Genomic DNA, 8,838 nt, shown 5'->3' with positions numbered 1-8,838 from the left:
TTTGTTTCCCTGGTTTGGGGCTCTGATCACATTTCTGGGAGGTTTCCCCATTTCTTTCATGAATTAGATTAGGCCTGTTTTTACTCTAAAATCAGTAAGAAGAGTGGTCAGTGGAAAAGAGGGGAAGTGTTCCTTTGTTACTTCCCTCTTCCTATGGCAGTGGAAACAGAAAACTGGTACTGAGGAGTCTGTTCCGTCCTTTCCATCTCACTGGGAGGACAAGAAAAACACCCAAATCACTGTCACCATTGCTATTACTGACACAACTCCATTGATGCCGCTATCGCCACTATCATCATGTTCATTACTGATGTCATCACTGCTGCCACTACAGCTAGCCTTCTCCTGAGCACCTAGACTTTCACCATATGGCATGCGCTCAGGAATTGAGGATTTCATGGCTGCCCTCTAACAATTCAGTGCAGCCTGGGACACTGAATGCCCAATGAAATGCTTGTACCAACACAAGACTTTCCAAGCCATCAGTGCCTGCATGCAGGAAGATATTGGGGAGGGTGGTTTGTGTGGTGCCTTTTTCTAATCAATTGTATGCTCCATTTTTCTTTCAAGATTCACTTTCTTCTTTCCTTTTCTCAGCCTAAATGGCAGCTATGTCTCCCAGTTTGATAGTAATCTAAAAATAAAGCAAGCCATGCTTACAGGTGCCTCACCCTCTCCTCCCATCTGCCTCCCTTTGTTTCTTTCCTCTAATCTCCTTTCATATATAATGTTGTCTTTATTCTGGTAATCTATATCTGCACCTCCCTTCCTCTTGTATGAAACCTAATTTCAGCCTCTCTTAGCTGCTCTCCCATTGCCTGCATGCGAGAAGCTCATCTGATGGTAAGAGAGGAAGGATGCTGAAGCTATGTGTCTTTTACAAGAGGAAAAAGAACAGATGCCAAAAAAGGGGCATTAATTATTATAACTGACACTCCCTTTCTAACTACCTCAGCACCCACTTGTGGCCAACAATGTCACCAAGACCATGACAGGGGCATAGGCAGGCAGAGACACAGGCAAAGAGTCTGCTACCTTTTCATGGGGACTTATAATTGTCTCCTTAGCAGTCAAACAAAGAATTGGGCCCATGGCAGCAGCTTTTCATCGCAGTCACCAGACCTAGTAGGGCAGCTATTCCTGCAAGAACTACTGAGCATCTGTCATGGACCTTCTACTTGCCACATTTCCCCCTCTGTCCTCACATCCAGCTGCTGTGGCCAGGGTTTCTCTTCCACCTGGTCCAGGAAGCATTAGACCTTTATTCTTCCTTTTCAGTGCTGGAATTGCTTATGATGGGTAGAGTCACTCTATGATATCCCTGAACATCTCCTCAGTAAATCCCTCCATATTTCTCTTTTCTTCAGCAGTTTTCCTGGAGGTTGAAAGATGTTTCTATGATTGGTGAATGTCTCACTCCTTGTGTTTCTCAGATTGAGGCATTCTCACATCAAGAGACAACATTTTCTCTCTAAAGACCTGCCCTGTACTAAATTCCCATGAGACACCTCATATGGGAGACTTCATGGAGTAAAAGGAAAACCCGTAATCCAGCTGAGCTTCTACCAGCATTTCTTTTATGCAGATGAATGACTGGTTGCTTTAGTTTGCTTCCTTGTTGAGTTGACCTGTTTGATTTCTCCTTTTGCCATTTGCCTCTGGGCAGAATTCAGATCAAATCCTCTCCTTCCCGAAGCTGAATTTCCACTGCAGCCAAACTGCCCTTTATCGTCTGGCTCTCTCAATGGCAAGACTTTGTTCACTTCCTTCCTCAGTTCTCACTAGTCAGATGGGGGACTCCCCGTTTTTTCCAAATTGTTTATGGAAAAGCAAAATTTCTGGCAAAAACTTTGAAGAATCACACTGTTATCTTTCTTGTATTGTCAAAGGAAACCATTTATTTCTGTCCTTTGTTTTTTCTCTTTTAACACAGTATTGGTCTACAAGAGAATCTGCTCATAAGAGATTAATTTATTTCAGTCTTTGCTAAGAAGCCTTTATAGAAGCTTACTTGAAATCAGTTTCTTACTCTTATGTCATCAAGTCCTTCAAAGGGCTTCAACACATGGATTAGGAAAAGCACCTTCAACAAAAGCTGTGCTTCATAGTATCAGTTCTATCAATTTGTCTACTAATGCTACTGTACTTCAGTTATTCAGCCAAAAATGCCCATTATGTGGGTCAGGACTACTGCAGACCTGCCACTTCTATCTCATTCCAGAGGCTTAATCTTCAATTCTTCTCTACCATAGTTGGCTTCATCCACAGGTTACATACCACCATAAATAGGCCTGCTGTCCCATTCATGCTCCGTTCACATGGTGAGGTAAATCTATCTCTTTCTGGTGATTTTCCACTATTCTTGCTATTGCTTTGTTATAAGAGCTCTTCTGTGGCTCCCCACATCTGAGAGTTAGTCAGAGTGTAGTTTGACTGACTTCAGGAGCAAAGATAGCTTAAGCTGCTCCCCTTCTTCCCGCTTCTAGGAGCCCTTCACATCTATGTGTCATACTCCACCACACTCAAATTCTGTTAACACATCTGATTGTCTGATCACCCTGGAAACCAATCCTGGCTGAAAATAATGCTAAAAAAAAAAAAAAAAAAAAGAGGAGTTATTTAAAAACCTAAACGAGTTTGTTGAACTACAGCAAGAATGTGAGAACAAACAGCACTGAGGCAGAGGAGAGATAAGCAGGAGTTTCTTAAACTGATTTCTCCACCAAAGCACATGTTTCATTAGATAATTATGACCTCGCCATGTTAAGAAAAGCTCTGATGATAAGTTCCTCCACTGTGAACTCCAATTCATTCCACTGTGGCCATATTTTTACATGCTACTTTTACATCTCCAGCGTGTATTACTCACCCAGCAGTCTGGAATTTTCACACATTTTTAGCAAATTGTACCTCAATATAATTTTTTAGTTCTGTCTTCTTATGGTTTTACTTCTAATATTTCAGAGTTTATGTCCTTTTCTCTGTTTAGTCATGACCTGTATTTTCTCAGGAATGCATTTCAGTGCTCTAAGCCTGCTTTAGTCAGCTATTTAATTGTGCCTTCTCTTTTCTTTTTAAACCTTTTGGATAACTGGCACAATTTTTCTTAGTGTCACCTGTGAGATTTGTAGCCTCAATAACTGCACCTTTTAATTTTTTATGCATCCTCATTTTTTTATAGTTCCTCCTTCTGATATTAAGCTCTAAGTAGAGTAAACAGAGAAATTGAAGGTAGGGTTTCATTAAACCAGAACATTAAATATGAATATTATAACCTATATGTAGAGGTCAACTACATAAGTAAGGTATATAGATGGTCATTAACTAAGAATCTTTCTTCCTTTCCCACCATGCTCCTCTTTCCCTAATATACACTAATACAATCATATGTATGCAGTATTTTCAAAAATAAAATTGAAGGACCTGGATATGAAAATGTTCTGCTAATTTCTGATAAACCTTTTTGTTTATAGCCTCGCATGGGCTTCCTTCGCTTGCTGTATGGCTGCAGCTGTCACTACTATTAACAAATATACAAAAACTATTTTGGAATTCAAGCACAAAAGAAAAATGCTGGAAAGGCGTTTAAAGATTAAATACAAGTTTCCTGATCATACAGCTCCAGAGAAAGCTTGCAATGTGTATGTGAACTCTTTTCACAACAGTACAGAGGACCCTGCGCACCCAATAAAAGGCTTGCGTCACCTGGCCACTATTTCAGTTCTGTAAATTTGAATCGTATCTCAAGACATTCTGTAAACCATAATACTAGATTAGAATGAAACAGTATTAATAAAAATGTATATTTGTGTAGCATTAGTTATTTTTCTTAATTAAAAAGTGACATTTCCATGGATGTTTCAAGGAAGTCTTAGTATTGGAAAAGTAGATTCAGGTGTCTCGGTTCAGAAAAAGACAATGACACAGGTCCTCCACTGCTCTGATTTTTAAGCAGTCTCTAATACTAATATAAAGTATGTGAGTCTGTTAGAATTTCAGAGCATTATGGATTTCCACCCTAATTCTTTATAGAAAAGACTGTAAAAAATCCCATCCCAAAACCAAAACCCACACAGAGTAGGGCAGAAAATATGGCAGCCCACATGTAGTGTATGGCTTGAATAATTTGTTTGTTATTAAAAGTACAATCTCTCCAGGAAAATCTGTGTATTACAGCTTATGATTCAAGAATTTCACCATATGCATAGTGGTAGGATTTGCTGTGAAGGAAAGGCTAATAGAGGGAAGAGGCTTTCAATGTAAATACTACTCATTTAAAATGGCTAGCAAGGCAAACAGAAATCTGGAAGATACATGGTTGTAGACAACATACAACTCACCTATGAAATTCTCTATGTATCATTCTGACAACAGTATCAGAAAGAATCAAAATTTGATTTGTGATTATTATACATGAAGAATAATCTACAATCACATTAAAGATTGGACACTAGAAGTGATTACGATCCTCATAGATTAGGAATACACAGCTGCTCCACTCTGAGGATCAACGTGGAGCTTTCCCATGGAACTGAGCTATGTGTGCCTACTTTGTTGGACACCAGTTTTTCTTCATTTTTGTATGAATGCTTCTGTTAATGAGCCTGCTAGGAAACACACTTGTGAATGCTGGGTGGCAGAGGCCTTACACAGTATACTGAGCAGCTCTGGGCTTTAGAGAAATCACTGTATGCTTTTTTCAAGCAAAACAATCCTAACATAAATGTAGTCTGAATTTGTTATGCCAGCAGCGTCCATAGTAGGTCAGTTTATGGCCAGTGATAAGGTCAAGCTGATAATAGAGTAGCACAATTAAAAAACAATTAGCTCAGAAGGAAACTATGGGCCATTAGTGGCAAGAGAGGAAAATTGAGAGAAAATGAGGTGAGATAACAAAGCAACACATAAGCCAGTCTCCTCAGAAGGGAGGTGGTGGGAAGCCAACCAAGGGGTGGCAGGCACCTGTGCCCAGTCTCCATCTGCTGTGTAAACTGGCTCTTGGAGTGCTGTGACCTCGGAACAGGCAGTTTGTGGGCAGGATGCAGGCAAGCACCTCAGACACTGCTTGGACTGTTTGTTGCTGGCTGCTGCTGCCTGTAGTTTGTGCAGCTGTTCTGGGCTCTGCTTCTAGCTCTTCTGGGAGCAAATTCAAGGCTCTTCAGATCCAGGTTGCAAGTGGGAAAAGCTGACTCCCAATCAGGGAGTTTCAGGTTACTCTTGCAACTAGTGCTAGGGAGAGAGCTATATGACTGCTGGACTGCAAGCTTAGGGCCCAGACCATTGCTCTTCAAAGCAGCAGAAACTCTGCTGAAGGCAGTGTGTGAGCATTCAGCATTTGTGGTGACAAGTCAGTGAGCATTGCCCCCAACACCAACTGGAGCAACTGTCCCAGGCACAGCAGAGGTCTTGGCCAAGACTGGGCTCCTGAGGAAGGATGCAAGTCTCTGGGTCTGGGGCTGCAGGAAGTGCCTGGGGCCACTTGCTGAAGCTGGAGCAGGTGAAGGCAGTATCCTTACCTGTAGAAGGTATGCTGTGGCTGAGAAGCTCTACTGAAGTTAAGGAACTGTGGGAAGTGAGAAGGCTGCATAGCACAAGGAATGATGAAAAAGAAATTGACAAGCTCTTCACAGAAAAACTGCAAAGATGAGAGCATGAACCCCTATAATGAACAGAAGGAAGAGCAGCCAGAGACTGTGCTCACTGGAGACTCTCAGGACCAGGAACACTGGATGTTGTGGCTTCTGGCAAGAGGAGGACAACTCTTTCTCCATTGGCAGATCTGCAAATGCAGAATAATTTTGATCTCTGGCAGCAGGCAAGAGGCTACAAGCTTTGTCTGGGGACCATTCAGAGCCAACTGAGCCTGAAACATGCATCAGAACCAGGGGAGCATGGCAAGTGACAGTAGTGGGAGACTATGTCCTTCAGGGATTAGAGGCCACTATATGGTGACCTGACTTGCTATCCAGGGATGTTTGCTGTCTGTTGGGGCCTTAGATCTGAGGTGTTTCAGGGAGACTGCTGGAGCCTAGACAGCCGTCAGACTATGATTCCATGCTGATTATCCATGTGGACACAAATGATACTATCACGGAGACCCTGAGCATGTCAAGAGGGGTGAAGGTGTAGGACATGAGGCCCCAGGTGGTGTTCTCATTGATCCTGCAAGGACAAGGCTTGGGAGTAGGGCATGGATCCTGTGTGTCAACACCTGATTGTACACAGATGGTCCTGGTGATAGGGGTTTGGCTTTGACAACTGTAGGTATCTCTCAGAGGATGAGGAGCTGCTGGAAAGAAACAGGGTCCACTCAACAAAGCTGGACAAAAGCACCTTTGTGATCAGGCTGGCCAGCCTGTTGAGAAATACTTTAAACTAGGAATAATGGAGGAGGGAGATGTTGTCATTAGGTAGAAGCCAACAGTGATGGAAAGCAAAAGGTGCAAGGCCATAGGAAAAAATGACACCTCAGGAATGACAAAACAGGGTAAAGAAAAAACCACCTCAAGTGTATGTAGACAAATGCAAACAGCCTGAGAAACAAGTGGGAGGAACTAGATCTCCACATGCAGTCAATGAGCTGCAATATCATCGGAATAAAAGATGTGGTTGCACAATTGGGCTGCTATGATTGCTGAAGATTAACTGTGGAGAAGGGCTTGAGGATACTGTTGCACTGAGACCACAGCAAGCTGAAAATGTGCCTGGCAGAAAGAAAGCCAAGAGCATCTTTGTCTGTATTAACAGGAACATACCCAGTAGATCCAGGGAAGTGATTATTCCTTGCCACTTAGCATTCATTAGATAACATATAGAATACTGTGTCCAGTTTTAGGCTCCACAACACAGGAAACACAGGAACAAAGTGGATTAAGTTCAGCAGATGGCCACCAAGATGATGAGGGGGCTGGAGCACATGTGATATGAGAAGCTGAGGTTTTTTTCTGCCTGCAGAGGAGACTTCAGAGGGACCTGAAGCTCTCCAATATCTACAATGTCTAGCAGTCATCCAGTTTCTACAAGAAGGTTATTTATTACAGGGAGCCAGGCTTTTCACACTGGTGGATTGTAGGAGAGAGACACTGAGCATAGGTTCACATAAGAGAGGCTTGGACTTGAGAGGTTTTCAAGACTTGACTAGGTAAAGCCCTAAGCAACCTGGTCTTACCTCATAGCTGATAGGAGGGTGGACAAAAGACCTCCTGAGGTACCTTCCCACCTGAGTTTTCCTACAGTTCTTTCCCTGCTGCCTCCCAAAAATTGAATCTAATATTTGGAAATATTTGGAACCTCTTTTTTCTACTTTCTTCAGTACCGATTGCATCTTTCTTTATACTTCAAATACTAAATGAACCTTTATTTTCAAGGTTCAAGTTTTGCCCCTCTACCCAATAGCAGAGATTCCTTTCATTAGCCTATATTTTCCTACAATCAATTGTTGGCTCCTGTCCTATAACAGCATCTGACTGTGTACAATTTAAAATTAGCATCATAATTTCTTCATGCTTTTCACATCCTGTGGAAATAAAATAAATTATATGCAGTCCACTAGATTTATAATTGATTAATTTGTGGTCATTGTGCACCATCACTTACCTCACATGAACTTCAGAAAGAATAATTGCTATAGTATTCTCCTTATTAATTTAGCATTTAAACTATTTCCAGCTTCTAAACACTCATTAATAACTTAAAAAAAAAAAAAAACCAACAAGCAAACAAACAAATGTAAAGCAGCATCTTTGAATAGTGACTAGAGTAGACTGTGTCCTGCCAGCTGACACCTTATTGCATAGAGCACTGTAGGACTCACTAAAGGATGTCATTTAGGTATTTATACCCAAAGTCATCTCCTGGTACCTTTAGCAGGGTTTGTTTGATTATGTGTTTTACTCTGCATAACTTGTCTGCAGTTTCATCAATTTTCAGCATTTTCAGCATTTGGTATTCATCTAAATTTTCCCATCCACTGGAAAAACTGACAAAATCACATTCTCTGGCTGGGGGAATATCAAAATTATCTTGGCTGGAGACCAACTGCAAAACTCATCTATACCTGTAGAGTCACACAGAATAATTTAAGTTAGAAGGTACCTCTGGGGGTTTCTGGCCCAGCCTCCCTTCTCAAAGCCAGACCAATTAGATGATGTTGCTCAGAGCCTTAAGCAATTGAGTTTTGAATATATGCAAGAAGTAAGATTTCCTGACTTCAATTTCCTGACCTCATTGGCAACCTGTCCCAATGCTTGACTACTGTAATTGTGGAAAAAAATAGTTCCTAATATCTAATCAGAACTTCATGTGTTCTGATTTGTGTCCATTACCTTTTTTTTCTTCCACTGTGCAGATCTGAGAAGAGTCTGGCTGAATCTTCTCTACATCATCCCACTAGGTAGCTGTAGACAGCAATAAGATTTCCCCTTTCATCTTTAGAAAAGTCTGTATTTATTCATTACAGCATACCCAGTATTCTGAAACTGCCACCTTCAGTTCTGCAGATGAAAAAAGCAGTTCCTAGACAGTTTGATATCCACTCTAGTAGAAGTAGTCTCAATGCCTTGGCCAGAACACAAGATCTTGATTCCTTCCACTTGTTTCACATTATTTCTTTGTGGTAGAGTTGTTTCTAACGTCTTCACTGATAGAGGTATTGTTCCTGATTCCATCTGACTTTCTGCTTTTCTTACTTTATAATAACTGTGGTCTCTTAACAATAGATTTTTACCCAATCTCATGTTGTTCCTGGGTGTCACCAATGAATTTCCACCTCATCCAGGAACATACTTGGTTTATTCTTACCAGATCTTTAAAAGATCTAATTTAAGTTCCACGTTTTTT

This window comes from Buteo buteo, chromosome 13 (assembly GCF_964188355.1).
Source record: "Buteo buteo chromosome 13, bButBut1.hap1.1, whole genome shotgun sequence".
Classification (NCBI taxonomy): Eukaryota; Metazoa; Chordata; class Aves; order Accipitriformes; family Accipitridae; genus Buteo; species Buteo buteo.
This window is presented reverse-complemented; position numbering follows the sequence as displayed.